Genomic DNA, 19,724 nt, shown 5'->3' on the forward strand with positions numbered 1-19,724 from the left:
TGCACAGGCACGCTCACTGTGTCCACTGTAGATTTTCGGTCTGGTTCAGACCATGATGGCCATGGCGATAATAATAGACAAAATGTATGAAATTGGACTGTAAATGTCCAATTTTAACATCCAATTACACATGGCTCGATGCAATGTGTATATTTTCATGGTTCGTCCTCTCCTTGATTGTAAGCTTACTTAGGAAATTATTATGACTCGATATTGAGGCTTTTGTACACGTATTTTGCCATTTTGGTAGCCATTAAGGAAGATGAACTGAATTGATTGGTTAAACAACAGTGGGTGGTGACAGTTACTGGACGAGTGACCACACACAACCTGACAATCTCAGCCTTGACCCCGTCAAATGGTTAGCTACTGATGTTGTTAATTGGTTATACTAACCTATCTGAAGTCTTATCAACCAGTGTAAATGATAAGACTGGTGAAATATATTATTATTGACCTTTTGCACAAGAAAAACAAAGAAACTATATACCTATTGCAATACATATGGATAATGGAAACTAAAGATGGCCTATTGGGTCGTATATATATATATATATATATATATATATATATATATATATATATATATATATATATATATATATATATATATATATATATATATATATATATATATATATATATATATATATATATATATACATATAGGGGTACCACCTCTGGTGCAAGTGTAGGGACCCATAGCCTCGGAGAAGAAAATAAAGAGTACTCAGAGAAGACCTTGTGGATCCTCACTGAATACTTTGATATTTTCTTCTCCTACCACCCCTATTCTTTTGTTAAGTGTGTATATTTATCTAACTTTATTTGAAAATGTCATTACACAAAAAAAGTTACAATTGCCTACATACATATACATATATATATATATATATATATATATATATATATATATATATATATATATATATATATATATATATATATATATATATATCCACAAAAAATAATTCATATATATCAAGTCTTTTAATTACCTAGTAGTTTTTTCTTAAATCAACAACTGTTTTTGCAAATCAGTATTCACCCAGGTCTTTACCGAATCTAAACTATGTTCAATTGCTTTTCCATTGTTACGATGTATAATTATATATGTTACGATATATCCCATTCGTAACACCCTTTCATCCATTTATATACTTTAATCATGTCACCCTTTCTCGTCGTCTCGTAGAATGTAAGTTAAGTTTTTTTTAGCATCTTCGTAAGGGAGCTTCCAATTCTTGGGATTAACTTTGTCATAAATTCAACAGAATTTATGTACATTCTATAGAACTATGACTAACATTTAATTGCATAATCTAAATGAGTTCTAACAAGAACAAAATACAACTGAAAAATAAAATTATTTGTTTTATTGATAACATTTCTAGAATTAAATCCAAGAATCCAATCTGCCGTAATCCGAACACTAATAATTCATTTTTTTGGCTTTATGTTCCTACTAATCAAAACTCCCTGATCTTTCTCATATTCAGACTTCACAATTTTAACACTATTCAGCTGATATCCTTTAACTTTATCATTACCTAACCTCAAACCCTTACATTTGTCAGCATTAAACTTCATCTGCCAATTTATAGACCATTTCAAAAGCTTATCTAGATTTTCCTAATTTACACCCCGCCTAATATGTGTTGTCATCTGCAGATTTGCAAACGTTGCTGGTTAATCCTGACTGAACAACGTAGCATTTATAACGAACTCAAATAAATTATAATGAACTTGCCTCATAAGTTATTCTGAAAAAAAAGGTTCATAAAATGTAAAAGCTGACAGAACTAACAAAATTATCTGAATAAATAAAATACATTATTCACGTTCTGAAAGACGTGCCCCATAATTCTGACCACTGACAGGAAGGATATATATATATATATATATATGAATGACAGTGTCAGACCACGGAGAAAAATTGAAACAGGATTTTAATTAAGTACTTTCGTATATTAATACATCTCCAGAAGGAGTCCAATTTCGTATTAATATTCGAAAAGTACTTAAGGAAATTCATATTTCAATTTTCCTCCATGGTCTGCCACTGTCATATTTTTAATCACGTGTTTATTTTTCGTGATTTACACAATACACACACACACACACACACACACACATATATATATATATATATATATATATATATATATATATATATATATATATATATATATATATATATATATATATATATATATATATATATATACACAAAACAACATACACCTCCTCCCTTCAACACCACACTCAACATGCATGTCTTGACGCCTCATAAGGATTGACAACTGCAGCAATAAGCAGACAGTTTATTGGACACCTCCGACTGGGGTGAAAAAAGGCCATTTGGCAGAGTCACAACAGAGGTGTTATTGCTTTAAAACTAACAGACCGCTATTGTACACAAAGATTCGTGTTTAAGATTGGTGCGAGGAACACCTCCTAGCACGACCTTCGTGACCACGGAAGGTGGTATAAAATCCTTTCTTGGATGAAGTCGCTACCGAAGTCTCCTAGGAGACCTAGGAGACCTAGGAGGGAGCGGGGTATCTCTCAGGATTTTTGTTGGGGTCGTACTTTCTCACTCTTGTATCTGTTTGGTTCAAGGTCTGTCTGAATGCTTGGCTTTGGGATCTGTTCTGCTTGTGCACTAGTTTCATTCTGTCTGATTGTATAATTCTACGATATACATTCTGATTGTAGCCCACTGATGGAGTGATTACGGCTAATTGGTTGACTGACTCTTAATTCATGATTCTTCTTCATATCAAACGATGAGTTACAATAACGTGGCTGAGGTATGTTGACCAGACCACACACTAGAAGGTGAAGGACGACGACGTTTCGGTCTGTCCTGGACCATTCTCAATTAACTTGAGAATCGTCCAGGACGGATCGAAACGTCGTCGTCCCTTCACCTTCTAGTGTGTGGTCTGGTCAACTTCTTCATTAGTTCTCTGATTCGCCCTTGAAGTCTGATTGCCTCAATTTCTCTCTAAGGACTAATTATCGATCTGATTTCCAAGTAGTTGTTACACATGAAATGGCTCATTTCCAGTCGTTTTGTCCCGTAGAAAAATCCAGTCAACATGCGGTAATTACAAATTAAACACTACTCTAATTTGCTCCAGGATTCATCAAGCCCTTAAGTGATCACTTACGAAACTTATACATCTCTCCTCAATCATGATGGCTCAGTATTCATTTATTAAAGCGCTAATTAAGAGGTTGTCTACAACAATAACTTTGGGGTGGCGAGGTTTCGGAGCCCATAAACTGTTTAATAAAGGCTGACTATACCACCACGTTTGAGGTACAGGTTTCGTAAGTGGATCATTCAAGTGGTTTTATGAATTTTTAGCTTGGCTCTCCAAGCACTTTCGGCCATAAATTAACATGGTAAAGCTACTCTCTCTTGCCTTTTTAATGCCCTTGCCTCCTTCGTCTCATCACAATCAACTTGACAATGCTCCACAATCGACTTGACAATGCTTCACAATCGACTTGACAATGCTTCACAATCGACTTAACAATGCTCCACAATCGACTTGACAATGCTCCACAATCGACTTGACAATGCTCCAGTTGGACGGACCGAAACGTCATCGTCACTTCAATTTCTAGTGTGTGGTTTGGTCAATATGGTAAGGCTATATGTTAAGAACGGTATTATTACTTCGGTTTAAAACACCTTTCTCCACCCCTGACCCTAAGACACGTCTGTGTTAAACTTGCAAAACGTGTATTTCCTACGGAATTCTTGCACGATCTCAATACTTCTCTTTTTCAACGTAAAAGTTGAGAAGTATTTTGCACTCATATTATTAAACTCCCATCGGTGTCTTTGATTTAAGCGTCCGTGTGTGTCTGTTGGCTTCGAGAAATCATCTCAAGGCTCAGGTATCCAAATTTGACGAAATGACTCGTTGATATACAATCGCGAGTTACAATTACGCATTCCTTTTAGGCGAGAGGTGGAGTACAAGGTGCATTGTTACAAGGTTCCCCAAGCTTATAAACGCTGGAAAATGACTTATTTGGAGCTGATTGCCACTGACTAATATGGCTCGATGGGGCACTGAAAGTGATGGTTCTTGACTATGCGCATACAGATAATGGTCAGCCCAATTTGGGATTATTAGGATTTTTTTTTTCAGGGATTTTTCTACATAGGTATTAGGCTTCTGGCTTGCTTGCTAAGGTCTACATTATTATGTGTGTATGTGTGTGTGTTTGAATGTGTGTGTGTGTGTGTGTGTGTGTGTGTGTGTGTGTGTGTGTGTGTGTGTGTGTGTGTGTATGTGTCTCTTACAAGGTGTGTGTGTGTGTGTGTATTACTAGAGGTGTTTGTGTGTATGTGTGTGTGTGTGTGTGTATGTGTGTGTGTGTGTGTGTGTATGTGTGTATTACTAGGTATGTGTGTGTGTGTGTGTGTGATTTTATATATAATTTAAAATTATGTCAATGTTGTGTGTTTCTAGATCAGCGATTTGTTGAGAAGGTTAACTGCTTCTTGACCAATCACTGGTAGTGTTGGTCGACTGACTGACTATACCAGTCACTGGCTGACTGACTGCCTCTATACCAGTCAAAAATAATGCAGGCAATAAGTCGTTGTTTGTCTAAAATTAGCTGATTTCTAAGATTAATTCAGCAATTTAGAGAGGCAATACATAATGAATTACCTCAATGAGGATAATTACTTTTCCGCCACTATTAAAATCCAATTTCATCATACAGTGTGCAGCGCTTTCTAGAGCTCCTGAAATCCGAGTTTTTCCCTTAGAATGCTCAATACTTCCGAAAATTTGAACAACGCTAAGTTGAAATTTTCAGCCCATTCTCGGGATCTGATAAGCGTCAAATCTGAAGTGGATTTGCGATAACGATAGCGTCCATATCTACACTGTCCACTGAACCTACAATACCCTACGTTTATTAGTCCAAGGAAACGTATTGCAGTAAATTCAATTTCACTAAAACACCGGAATTTAGACGTAATACATTCCGTTTCACCAGCAATTACGCAAGTTTTAAAATATAGTTTCTCGCCCTTACGATGGTATATAATAAGGAACAATATGTTTGAATTATAAATTGTGAGCAGTTGACGGAGTTCAAATTAGGTTTGTATTTCTATATGGCGTGCGCATTGTTGATCGAGATGCAGAGAGCTGCGCATTGTGTGGGTAAACTGAACATGACTTCGATGTTTATATAGAAGAGTGCCATTAATGGTGGTAGTGATGGTGGTAGTGATGGTGGTATAGGTTGATGATGGTAGCTTCACTGTGATGGTGTTTTCCTGATATATAGTGATGGTGGAAGTGAAAAGTGTAGGTTAACTTTGGTGGCTGATGTTGTGGTAGGGATGGTGGTGGTAGTTGTGGTGGTGTTACTAACCTATCAGTGTCTACCTATAAATTATATTCAACGCTTTATGCCTCGCCAAATAGTATAATTGCTAGTACTGCGTTAGAATAGAAGTATTCGGTCGAATTTGTTGTGAAATCTGGCCATAATGTTGTGGATGGAGGTGGCTTCCACAACTTATTCTTTCAGTTCATGTCTCATGTTAGCCTCCCGTGTAAGGTGAGAATATTTCCTTACGTTCCTTCGTCTCATTTGTGTTTCCAGGTTCCACTTGTGTTCGCCTGTCCTACTTTCTCTAACTTTACACAGGCTGTGGTTGTCCACGGTGTTGTGGTGGCGTTGTGGTGGTGTTGTGGTGGTGGTTTAGGTGGTGTTGTGGTGGTGGTTTAGGTGGTGTTGTGGTGGTGGTTTTGGTGGTGTTTTTGGTGGTGTTGTGGTGGTGGTTTTGGTGGTGTTTTTGGTGGTGTTGTGGTGGTTGTTTTGGTGGTGTTGTGGTGGTGGTTTAGGTGGTGTTGTGGTGGTGTTTTTGGTGGTGTTGTGGTGGTGGTTTTGGTGGTGTCGTGGTGGTGATTGTGGTTTTAGTGGCGTTGTGGTGGTGATTTTGGTGGTGTTGTGGTGGTAATTTTGGTGGTGTTGTGGTTGTAGTTTAGGTAGTATTGTGGTGGTGGTGGTAGTTCTGGCAACGTCTTACCAATTGGTAAGATTTGTGATAAGTATGAAAATAGTGGATGAATGAAGGAATACTCATTTAATATCCATTTAATACCCAGTTAATATCCACTTTATCATCTCAACTTCACTGATCTTTTAACCTGTGTTTTTTGTGTCTATAAATTCCGATATCATCTTTCTGTATTTCCTTGATAATGCGTTTAAATACGCAAACGTTCGGAGTATTTTCGTAGTAAATATTTACGTATAACCGAATCACGTGTTCTTGTGATTATTCTGTATACAGTAGATATATATATGTGTGTGTGTGTGTGTGTGTGTGTGTGTGTTTGTGTGTGTGTGTTTGTGTGTGTGTGTTTGTGTGTGTGTGTTTGTGTGTGTGTACTCACCTAGTACTCACCTAGTTGTGTTTGCGGGGGTTGAGCTCTGGCTCTTTGGTCCCGCCTCTCAACCGTCAATCAACAGGTGTACAGATTCCTGAGCCTATCGGGCTCTATCATATCTACACTTGAAACTGTGTATGGAGTCAGCCTCTACCACATCACTTCCTAATGCATTCCATTTGTCAACCACTCTGACACTAAAAAAGTTCTTTCTAATATCTGTGTGTGTGTGTGTGTGTGTGTGTGTGTGTGTGTGTGTGTGTGTGTGTGTGTGTGTGTGTGTGTGTGTGTGTGTGTGTGAGAGATTTAATTTTAGACGAATTCCGACATTATACCTTTATATGACAAATAAGTCCATAACTATGCATCATGTTCATCTCTCCCTGAATCTTGGATTCCAAGAACTCGAACTCAGACCTCAGGGAGGTCGCTTGTGGGAGCCTGAACCCTGGAGATTAATGTCCAACACCAGCAGCAACCCATTAATTTTCTCTCCACTGAGGCACGAGCTCAACTTCGCTGGTAAAAACAATAACAAAAAACTCTTTTATCTATATGAGGTTAGACGTGTGCTTCATACAATCTATTCCAGACGCTGGACCCAAACCCGAAATTCTGGGATCTCGCTCCATTGCAAGACAGTGTTATCCAGTACCAGTCCAGTGTTATCCAGTACCAAATATATGTATAACGATGATTCAACGTTAATACAACATTGATAAAGATGTATTAACGTCACTCTTGAATGTTGTGTCCAGTGGGATAATTATTTTAGTGTTGGGTTAAACGGTAATTCTATTTCTTCTCGCACGATAAACTAACTTGTAAACGCATGGATAATAAAGGTAATATGTAATCACAGGATAATAAATCGAGCGAATCAAATCAGGATAATAAATCGGACGAATCAAATTAGGATAATAAGTCGGACGAATCAAATTAGGATAATAAATCGAACGAACCAAATCAGGATAATAAATAGGACGAATCAAATCAGGATAATAAATCGAACTTGTAAACGTAAGATGATAAATCGAACATGTAAATACAGGATAATAGCTCTAACGTGTAAACACAGGACAATAAAACAAACTTGTAAACACAGGAAAATAAATCGAACATGTAAACACATGGATAATAAATCGATCATCAAACCAGACAAGTCAGGATAATACAAACTGTACACGTGAGCAATACTCAAATTAGTCCATAAACTGACCTCATAACAATCCAAGTTTAACTTAACATAAACAGACACAAAACAGTGTAAAAGCTGAGTTAATACATCAGAACTAATACAAAAAATGCAACACAATTAAATGACTGTTTTAGTTACAGTTTCATATCTGACTGTATTAACCGTGGAGTTATGTATGGATTAGAAGGCGGTTTGAAGGATAGGCTAGAGTCTAAGTCTATCCTTATCACCTACCACTGGTATATCCCAAATTAATTTTTTTATCCCTATTCTGCTTCCACTCCTTCTGTCTCGTTCATACCTCTTTCTCTCTGGTTATCTCCTATCACTCCCCTCTCCCCAATACCCAACTATAAGCTAACCCATTAACCCCCTCCTTCCCCCCCCCCACTGCTATAAACAGAGGGGCCACTCCTCGTGTCTGTCTGACGGACATAACCCATCATCATCCGTTGGTCAAAAACTGGCCCACCCGATCATCAGAGAATTTACGAAATCGTATCATATGGTACTTTTCACGGCACACATTGAAAAATAATGTTTCATGAATGGCGTGGACTCACATATATTACGCTAGTTTTAACAAATTTCATTGATTAAAGTTAAGGTACGATTAAGTTAGCGTCTTTTTTTTTGCACTGTAGTGTAGATATGGACCGATAGCCTTGAATGGACGTTCAACAAAAGTAAACAAAACATTGTAGTACATTTGTAGTAGAATCAGCTGATGCAAGATGCGGTGAAGGTCTGCTGGGGCTTACGTCATAATATATATAGATGAACCTCTGGACTAGTACGTCTTATTTTGAACGTTATGGTCCCTTACGCTCGAATTACCAATTGCAGTGGAAATTAGCGACTCGCATATATCTACGTTTTCAATGCAATGGGTGTTTAGGGTAGGTGGGTGGCGTGGGTTTGAACGCTTCTGGTAGCTTAGCACTCTGTATTCTGTACGTTATGGCAAATCCAGAAAACGGGCTGCTATCGTAACTCTTTCTTTCTACGTTTTCTTCTGAGTCATTGATTTTGTAATATTTTTGTCACTTTGTTATTCTAAGTTTCTGTTTCGCTCTTCTCAACGTATGACTATTTCAAGCTTATTCTCTTTTATTTCTCTACCACACTATGCCACCATCTATATCTCTCTGTCACTATTGAATCTCTTATTGCATGTTTGTGATTCATGGTTCTTCTTTTCCTGTGTGTATGACTCGTATAAATGGCATAAATTGTGTTTATAAATTGTATAAAATATGTAATGGAAGCAAATATTAATTACGAATTGCGAATATTAATATTATTAATTGCGAAGCAAAATTAAATCCAAAATATTTTCTCCCGGATGCTTAAATTAAAACTGTCTGGTCTTAAAAAACAGTGAATAAGTGAAGAATGAAGATGTGTGAAGTCTTCTAAATAAGAAAGTTACATGGGCGTTTCCGAGAGAACATCTTGATTCCTTACCCAAACTCATTTATATATATATATATATATATATATATATATATATATATATATATATATATATATATATATATATATATATATATATATATATATATATATATATGTGTGTGTATATCACGAAAATAAACACGTGATTAAGAATGTGACAATGTCAGACCACGGAGGAAAATGAAACAGGAATTTCCTTAAGTACTTTCGTATATTAAATACATCTTCAGAAGGAATACATTCCTTCTGAAGATGTATTTAATATACGAAAGTACTTAAGGAAATTCCTGTTTCATTTTCCTCCGTGGTCTGACATTGTCATATATATATATATATATATATATATATATATATATATATATATATATATATATATATATATATATATATATATATATATATATATATATATATATATGCAATTGAGGATCACAAAACACTGATCATTTTATGCGGAAAATCCACAGAGAAATATGAAAGGAGGTGAACGTTTCGGCTTTGTTAAAGCCTTTGTCAACACCAGACTGACCACAGTCAGTCTGGTGTTGACAAAGGCTTTAACAAAGCCGAAACGTTCACCTCCTTTCATATTTCTCTGTGGATTTTCCGCATATATATATATATATATATATATATATATATATATATATATATATATATATATATATATATATATATATATATATATATATATACATATGTCTAACCTACGCTTGAAACAATCAAGGGATCCCACGTCTATTATAAGGATAATTTATTTGATAAAATCGAAGCTTAATTCTTGAAAACACAACTTGATGAGTACAACTAGGCGAGTACACACACACACACACACACACACACACACTCACATTTCTTGAGAAACCTTAAGTTGCACTTAAAATGTTATTAATTTCAACAGAGTTAAGGAGGCAATCTTCTTGAGAGCCTGTAGGCAGACTCCCCAAGACAGTAATCTCTCAGAGACAGACACCCGGTACAGCCTCTATGGGCTACTTACAATGGATTCGTAATGTATCAATTGCTGCCATTTTAGCAATTCCTTTATTTATCTTATTTATTCTGAAACAACAGCATGATGTGAATATATGAATGGATATATAGGGCATATATAACTGTACTTCAATAGCAAGATATATTATGTCACACTTGAAGGGGACCCGGTGATACCCGGGTCTCTCTCTCTCTCTCTTTCTCTCTCTGAGTTTTGGGGTCACAATTGGAGTCAACTCTTCTTAAAGTGAGGCAATGGGGCCTACCCCGACCCACCTATATTTATATTATTTATATCAACGTGTGGTGTGTGAAATGATCGGTTCGTGTTTTATTGATTCTTAATTGAACAAAAACACATATTTACGGTACGAATACTCTACAGTTAGTTGTGTGAAGTTGAGAAGCATACATATTAATCTTGAGTAGATTACTCATGAGTAAAGAAATACACACACAATCACCCTTAATTGTGCAATTAGCATATATTAATAAGGACAATTGACTATCGAGTTCTATTATTATCTCAGATATCACAAATCATGACAGGGATTTATGTCAAGAAAAATAAAGTTTGTCGGATATAAATCTTAAGGGATATAAATTTGGGTCAAATAAATCAATATTTCAAGACTTATTTTAAGATATCAAAGACTTTCACAGCTCAGAAGAAGAAAACCATCACTAAACTAGCTTACATTAAGCGTCAGATGGAATTCAACTTAAATTATTTACACATGTCAAACATTTGCCTCACGACGTCTCTGTACTGATGTGAGTACGAGGTTATTTTCCCTTCCTATCAGAGTACATTAGCAAATGTGTCTCCCTGTGTCGACCAGCCTTGCATGACTGCATTCTTGCACTCAAAGGCTTCTAGTATTTGTTAACTTTTAAACTCGTGAACGACAGAGAAGGTTTCAGATAAATTGTGATAAATATGAGGACTCAAGTAGCCACACGACTCATTTACAGACGGAACTTACAGTTAACTGTTTATATTGGTTGGTAGTATGGTTATTATGCACTCAATCCCGTAGGCGGTGATGGAAAGGGTTACAGAGGCACATGTAATGGGTTCAGTTCCTGAACCCATTATGTGCCTTCCCTTGACCTAACCTCATAGATTATACTATTTCTATTGCAGGCGATGAGTCACAATAACGTGGCTAAAGTATGTTGACTAGACCACACACTAGAAGGTGAAGGGACGACGACGTTTTGGTCCGTCCTGGACCATTCTCAAGTCGATTGTGAGAATTCTCAAGTCACGATCGACTTGAGAATGGTCCAGGGCGGACCGAAACGTCGTCGTCCCTTCACCTTCTAGTGTGTGGTCTGGTCAACTATTTCTACTTCCCTTGAACTACCCTCATAGTCTATTTTATTTCTATTCCCTTTGAACTATCCTCATAGAGTAGCCCTCTAATCCATGGTATTAATCTTGTTGCAAAATCTGGTGCATTTTCAACGTTTTATGCTTCACAAGGTGTGGGGTTCCAGTCCGTTCCTGCATATTCCAGGAAGGGAACGAGAGTGTATGGAGCAGACTAGGGAGAAAACAGTGGTAAGTGTCGCTGGAGGTAGTGTTATATGGGGAGTATGGAAGGGGGGTGGGGTGGAAGAGGCAAAGTGAGAGGGGAGATGAGGATGAGAGTGCAATCTCTCTCTCCCATCTCCTCTATTTTCCCCTCCACTATGGAGAGTGCAATCTCCACAGTGGATGGGAAACGATAATATTTAAAAGTGTGTGGAAGAGAAAAGATTGGTGTGTGTGTGGGGGGAGAGAGAGAGAGAGAGAGAGAGAGAGAGAGAGAGGGAGAGAGAGAGAGAGAGAGAGAGAGAGAGAGAGAGAGAGAGAGAGAGAGGGAGAGAGGGAGAGAGAGAGAGAGAGAGAGAGAGAGAGAGAGAGAGAGAGAGAGAGAGAGAGAGAGAGAGAGAGAGAGAGAGAGAGAGAGAGAGATAGAGAGGAGGAAAGAAGCCTGTGGAGGAAACATGTATGTGAGGCATGGAATATTAAGAGAGAAGAACAGTGTGGTGGAATGAATGCATTTCTATATTCTACGACATACTATACTAATCTCACAATCGAAGAACTTACCATTAACTGAATGGACTTGATCTTTACATACGAGATACTATGACAAATTAAAAAGTGGACAGCGACAACCCTCCTTTAAAATGAAAGAATAATTAGGAAACCATTGCTGAAAGCTGGAAATACTCGAATTCTGTACGGATGGTCAACAACTGGAATACACAGCAACGAGAAATCTTGGAAACCACCTCCATCTACAACCTTCATGGCCAGAAACGATAACTATTTTAAACGTTACTAGTGTAAAAAAAAAACTCCAAACACAGCGGTGTTGGTAGGATAAAATAAAGAGTTAGACAACAATCTCCAGTTTGGTGATCACTGCTAGGAAAATACTGCTAGGAAATCATTGTTAGGAAAGCACTACATTGCACAGAAAATGGAAAACTCACTTGTAAATACAACTCCTATGAAACATATTGAGAGCTGTAATGCATTTTCACACCTAGTTGTAAAACTGTCAAAATCTCTGGTTGAATATCAAAATCACTGTTGAATATCAATATAAGCACTGTTAGGAAAGCACTATTAGGAAAGCACTGTTGTGTAATTTACACAACAGTGCTTATGTTGGGCGATGATGTACAGCGTGACACAGTTTACTGTGCTCATCATTGCACAGTTTACTGTGTTCATCATTGCACAGTTTACTGTGTTCATCATGGCACAGTTTACTGAGCTCATCATGGCACAGTTTACTGTGTTCATCATGGCATAGTGTACTTAGCTCATCATGGCAGGATATAAGCGTTGCAGAGACTTCTAGCCACTTAAGAACTGATCTGGAAAAAATCATCACTCGTCAAAACGTTTTGCTTTTCCAATCTCAAAATCTATGACAGATTGAGACTTGGTCGTGAGGTAGTTCCGAAATTCAATATCCCTGCGGCCCGGTCTCTGACCAAGCCTCCTGTTTGGTAGTCAGGTCAACCAGGCTGTTAGGTCTAACAGCTTGTAGTCCGATGCATGAGTTACAGGAATTACTACTTTTTTTAAATATTTAAGTTTAAAATATTAAGCATGCATATTGAATGCATCTTTTAATTGGTATGATAAAATACCAATTAATCATTTTCACTCTTTTGACCGCAAAAATATTAACGAAAAACACGTTTTTATATATTTAGGATTCTGGATTTTATCTGGAAGCTCATTCGAAAAAGGAGGTTTTTGTTAATTTGTGTTCTGATGCAGTAATTTGGTGTAAAAGAGATGGAGTGTGAAAATTAACACATGTTGATGTGTTAAACTCTCCAACCATGTCTGCATGTATTCACATGTGTGGCCGTGTGCGAGGAGGAGCTTATATGTACATGTTTATGTCAGGTGTATGAGCCTCAGGACGTCAATGTGTGATTAAAATACATAGCACCGAATTTGTGATATAGTAATTCAATTAATCACTGCCATATGTGACCCCCGATATCGTCCAAGATTTGCATTAAGATAAGACTCGTCTGGTGTAACCTCTCACCATAACAATGTCTCTGTATCTTCCCTTAAATCGACTAATGCAAATCCACACGACAAAAAGTGGCCCCAGCGAGGTCTCTAAGGCCAATTGTGCGTGTGGGTAAGAGGGGTACCCGCAGTTAAGTGGGTAACTGGTAACAGTTAACCGCAGACAAGCGGATTATCACAGGCTAGAGATGACCATAGACAAGCAGCTGGCCTTCCGCAGGTCAGTGGATGGCCACAGGCAAATACGAGAGGTTGTGTTGTGGCCAAGTGGGGGGGGGGGGGTTGTGGCCAAATGGCCAAGTGGGTGGTTGTGGCCAAGTATACAATTAGGTGGTTGTGAGAAAGAGAACAAATGGGTGACGATGGACAAGCTGATGGCCACGTACAAATTGGCTTCCGTGGCCAAACAAGCAGCCGTAAACTCCCAGTTTGCTATATGCAAGATGACAGCTTTTGCAAGACAGACAGGGAGGCAATTAGTTGTCTACCAACGACCAGGTGATTACAGGTGGCCTTGGGCAAACAACCTTGCACTGCTAACCATCTGGATACAACAACCACCTGGCTACAAGTGATTACGGACAAGCAGATGGTCACAGCTGGCCTTTGCGAATTAGCAGCTGACAACAGCTATCCTAAGCAGGTACATGCTGAGATATAAGCAATCATGGAAAGCAGGTGGTTGTAAATAAGCAGCTGGATGGAGCAGGAGAGGGGAGGCAGAGGAAAGTAGGTTGCAGGCGACAACATACTGGCTTCAGATAAGCAGGTGGCATTAGAAAAAATTAGCTCTAAACAGATACATAAAAACAGTGTCCACAAACTAGTCAGTAACTATTAAAACCAGATTGCTGGAGGCAAGCAGGCCAGTCTGTTGACAAACAGATATATTTTGCCAAGTAGGCACCTGTGTTATAAGTAGGCCTCTTCTGGCAAAAGGCCCATGTGTCTAAGCAGATGTTTTCTGGCATTCAGACGAACAAAACAAGCAGGTGTACGAGAAATAAACAATGACTCGGTAATAAACAGGTGTCCTAGAGACGTGGCTGTAGAAGGCTGTGTGGACAAGCAGGGGTGCTACAAACAATAGCCACATGTATACACGTGCCTGAGTTCCTAAATAAGTAAGAAATCACATACTTCTTTTTAGTGTTTGAAAGCATGGACGATTGTATGTTCACAGACACGTAATTAAGGTAATTAACAACAATGACACCATTGTTGATCAGGCACCCAAGGATTAGTTCTTGACTGCAGCAAAATTCTGACCAAGGACAGATTGGACAATCATGTAACTATGGATCAAGCGAATGGATACCAACAAGTCGAGAGTAATCACACAGTAGGCACAAGCCAAGAGAAATTGCGCAGATGACAAAGAAAAACAAAGTGCGTAGCAATGTGAGCTCTGGATTCCTTGTGGCGCTGCGTTGAAGTCTCCTTGACTGGGGTAGCCAACTGTCACGTACTGTCAAAACTTTTTTTCCTTTTTTTTCCAGGGCTTTATACAAGATTGACAGGCGCGTCACCTCGACCTCTTTCCCACCTGGCCAAGACGGGTCTTGCCTACCAAACTATATATATATCTCTTGCACTGCTATATTGAAAGTTTTAATGCATCGCCGAAAAGAAGCAGTTTCTGCTGATCTCGGCGATATTCTCTGATGTAAGGCGTAGTTTTTTTTATTATTATTATTATTTTCTACCACAGACGTGGCCACACATTTGCAATGCTAACCAGCATATATACATTTTCTTCTGTCCTCCATGGACAGGGTTAGAGAAGTGTTAAAAATATAGTTCAAGGGTTTATTGAACACTCAACCACAGAAGGTGATTCGGTGCTTTTAAAATGCTAAGCTAACCTACATACGTAAATACATAGATACACAGATTTACGTATGCACTACATAAAGTGTTTGATGCGTAGTAAGTGGACCTAACCCTGCTGATGTTATATGTAACAAAGTCGAGGAACTGCTGGCAATGATGGATCCTGGAATCAATTACACGAGTGATTGAATACAACACAGGAGAGGCATTGTTTACACCTGCACACACAACAACTAAGAATGTTGATTCTGAACAAATCCACAAGGGCCGTGACGAGGATTCGAACCTGCGTCCGGGAGCATCCCAGACACTGCCTTAATCGACTGAGCTACGACAGGGTAAAAGTGTCTGGGATGCTCCCGGACGCAGGTTCGAATCCTCGTCACGGCCCTTGTGGATTTGTTCATTTGATGCATCACGTTATTGTGATCTCTGTGTGTAATGTTGATTCTGTCACGAGGGAAGAAAATATTTCAACAGACAAAAGCAAACACTCCGCCATATGATAGTATAACACACTCGTGTTCAAATCCACTTAGGGGGAACATATTTACAACTCCTACAAGAAAAAGACTTATTTAAATACTTTTAAAAACGTATAAATTTAAGATAATTATTTTCCCCTTTAATCGTGTCTGAATATTATATGGTTACTAATTAAAGCATATTTTAACTCCATCAATATAATAATAAAATAACAGTTAACGTAGGCAAGTACTAGATATATATATTTGTATGTGTGTGTGTATATATATATATATATATATATGTATATATATATATATATATATATATATATATATATATATATGTCGTACCTAGTAGCCAGAACTCACTTCTCAGCCTACTATTCAAGGCCCGAATTTGCCTAATAAGCCAAGTTTTCCTGAATTAATATATTTACTATAATTTTTTTCTTATGAAATGATAAAGCAACCCTTTTCTCTATGTATGAGGTCAATTTTTTTTATTGGAGTTAAAATTAACGTAGATATATGACCGAACCTAACCAACCCTACCTAACCTAACCTAACCTATATTTATAGGTAAGGTTGGGTTAGGTAGCCAAAAAAGCTAGGTTAGGTTAGGTTAGGTAGGTTAGGTAGACGAAAAAACATTAATTCATGAAAACTTGGCTTATTAGGCAAATTCGGGCCTTGAATAGTAGGCTGAGAAGTGCGTTCTGGCTACTAGGTACGACATACATATATATATATATATATATATATATATATATATATATATATATATATATATATATATATATATATATATATATATATATATATATATATATATATATACACATATATATATATATATATAGTGAAACGTGAAACTAGATATCGCTAGAATCTCAAAAGTCTACTGGGGGCTTAATGTCATGTGTGAACAACATAGGTGAAGAAGAAGAAGTCACTTGTGTACCATATGCACCGAGAAGGAGTCACATGTGTGCCACTGAAGGTGAGAGTGAACAATATACAATCTCTGGGCTCATCAGAGGAAGGCTTTCATTCGAGTGCAACAGGTTAATGAAGCCCATCATAACACAGCACACAGCCCTCACCAGCCTCTGTGGTCTGGGCTTCTGAGAGTCAAAGTCATCAATCACCTTAATTGCAACCTTAATTTTTTTTTCTCATCCAGCAAAATCCATTTTTTTCATATGATCCGGTTAAACGACACTCCGGACCTTTCAATACAGAAAATTTTACTTCATTCTTTTCAATTTATTATTCCATTCAAGCGTTTCAAACGTTGATAAATTATTATTATTATGTTCTGCAATCTCTCCTGTGCTGGTCAGTGTGTTAGCGGATGTGAACCATTGCCTAATGTTCCTTGTGTGGGGAGGTAACACTCCGGTCAATATGGTTATAAGTGCCGGAAGGCACATAAAGGGGTTCAGCCACTAGCTTAACGGCGTAAATTGGATTTAAGTGAGGATTAAGACGTGTGATAGTGCTATATCGAGTCTACTTAGCAGCCAATGCAAGGAGAAAGTTATGTTCACTAAGATCTAAAATTCAGATCTTCGGTTTTATTTCTTATTTAACTCTTCCTGGAACTTCCTTTCTCCTTGAGGACCATTTCTGTGTTTTTTTATGCTTAGGTAACAAAAATTAGGTAATAGGGAGACAAAAATAGATGTTTTTGCTACTTAGGTAAATAGGTTACCCTCAGATACCTATTTGATTCTTGGTAAGACGAGGCATCAGTTGTAAAAAGTTTTACCAACACGTGTTCGGAATTCGAACCCAGGCTCACTTTCTTGCAAGTCGACTGAGGTGAACACTGCATTTTACAAATCATTTATAAGCAATTCTCTCACCTTTATCACGGTGGTTTCTCACATTATGGTATTCCTCACCTGTCAATCATCTTTCCTAATTATTTTTCACCTATCAAGCAGTCTCCCCTAACTGTTCCTCACTTGGCAATAATCCTTCCTCAGCCTACAATAATCCTCCCTGACCTTGTAATAATCCTCCTTAACTGTATAAAGCTTTGTCACGCTTCAGTCCTTGTTGTAAACGTCGATTTTCTCAATACTTTTACGAATTTAAGTAAAAAATATATATATTTTTTTAAATTTGGTTTAAAAATTCTTTCTGGGAATTATAGTCACTTTTCTGTTTAGACATTAAATTGCTTCAACATAATTAGTCTTTCGAGTAATTATTAAAATTAATGAAACAAAATTCTGATTATTTTTGTAAATATCTCGTTCACAATTTGCTTTTCGCATGTTTGTTCTTTCCTATGTTCTTGTTGGTCATCTGTACTTCTTGCTGGTGATTTCTCCTCTTTCTTGCTGGTCATATGTCTACTTCCTCAGCCTCTTCAATAGCCATTCAGTTCTCAGGTTTGTACTATTCCCTCCTTGTATTCCCTCCCTACCTCGCTCCCTCCCTGTCTCTCCCTCCCTCCCTTCAATACCTCTTCTTGATAATCTCCTTCCCTCCCTCACAATTCTCCCTTTCCACCCTTCCTCCCTCATTTTTGAACCTCAGTTCCTAAACCCCGTCAACAGTCCCACCACCCCCTCTCAAGCTATGGGTGTTAAGCAACGAGAAACGGGGCCCCATAACTACCAGGATCATTGCGGGATTGAGCACCGACCTTGAAAGAACAGTACGGGGTTAGCATCATTTCCTGCATGACCCAATCCGATGAGGGGTTTGGCGTCGTGTAATCGCTTCCTGCCATTATGGAACCCGGGGTATTTTTGCACCGAGTCCTGCTGAGAGTTCGCCCGAGGTGGGTTGCTGGTACCGCTACTCAATTAGGTGATTAGTGTTGGGGAGAGTGGTAACGCCGGAGTGACACATGGAAGTCTGGCAGGGTGACACATATGAGGTTAGGGACACACATAGGAGGCTAAGGTGAACACCGAGGGATGCTACATGTATAGCCAGACCACAGCACGCAACCCGTTCTTGCACTTTCGTATAGTCAATATTGACTTATTAAATACGTGCATATGTGACATACTAATTTATTTTGAATATTTTAGTTTACCTTAAAAAGCTTCATAGAAAACACCGACCTTACCTAACCTTCTTAGTATGTTAAGATAAGCATCTTATTGCTTCGTAATTACAATTATTACTTAACCTATTATAGGTATAGGTTACCTATTATAGGTATAGGTTAAGTAATAATTGTAATTACGAAGTAATAAGATGCTTATCTTAACATACTAAGAAGGTTAGGTAAGGTCGGTGTTTTCTATGAAGCTTTTCAAGATAAACTAAAATATTCACAATAAATTAGTATGTCACATATGCACTTATTTAATAAGTTAATATTGACTGTAAGAAAGTGCAAGAACGGGTTGCAGCACGACAAGAATCCTTCACTGTATCAAAACCCCAGACCAAGACACCCCTCCCTCACTATCCCAAGCTTCCTTCACATACTCATTATACCCCGTCATTGTAAAGAAGGAAAAACTTAACCCCCTTGACAGAATCTGAGATTCAGCATCATCTTGTTGCTCTTGTAACGACCCTCTGTACTCTAGCATTCCCCGCCCCGTGCCCACCCACTCTACCTGCCCAATTGCAGACCCTTCTGAATACCCAACGCCCCCTCCCTCCACCCAGTACATACCCAGGGCAGTATATCCACCGTTCCATCCGCCCATGCCCAATCGCGTCCCTCCAGCGCTACTCCTTTTCAAGGCCCTTGTCACTTTCTCTACCCTCCTCTCACTCTCCTTTTAAACCAGCAT

The sequence above is a fragment of the Procambarus clarkii genome, chromosome 90 (genome assembly GCF_040958095.1).
Source record: "Procambarus clarkii isolate CNS0578487 chromosome 90, FALCON_Pclarkii_2.0, whole genome shotgun sequence".
NCBI classification, from domain to species: Eukaryota; Metazoa; Arthropoda; class Malacostraca; order Decapoda; family Cambaridae; genus Procambarus; species Procambarus clarkii.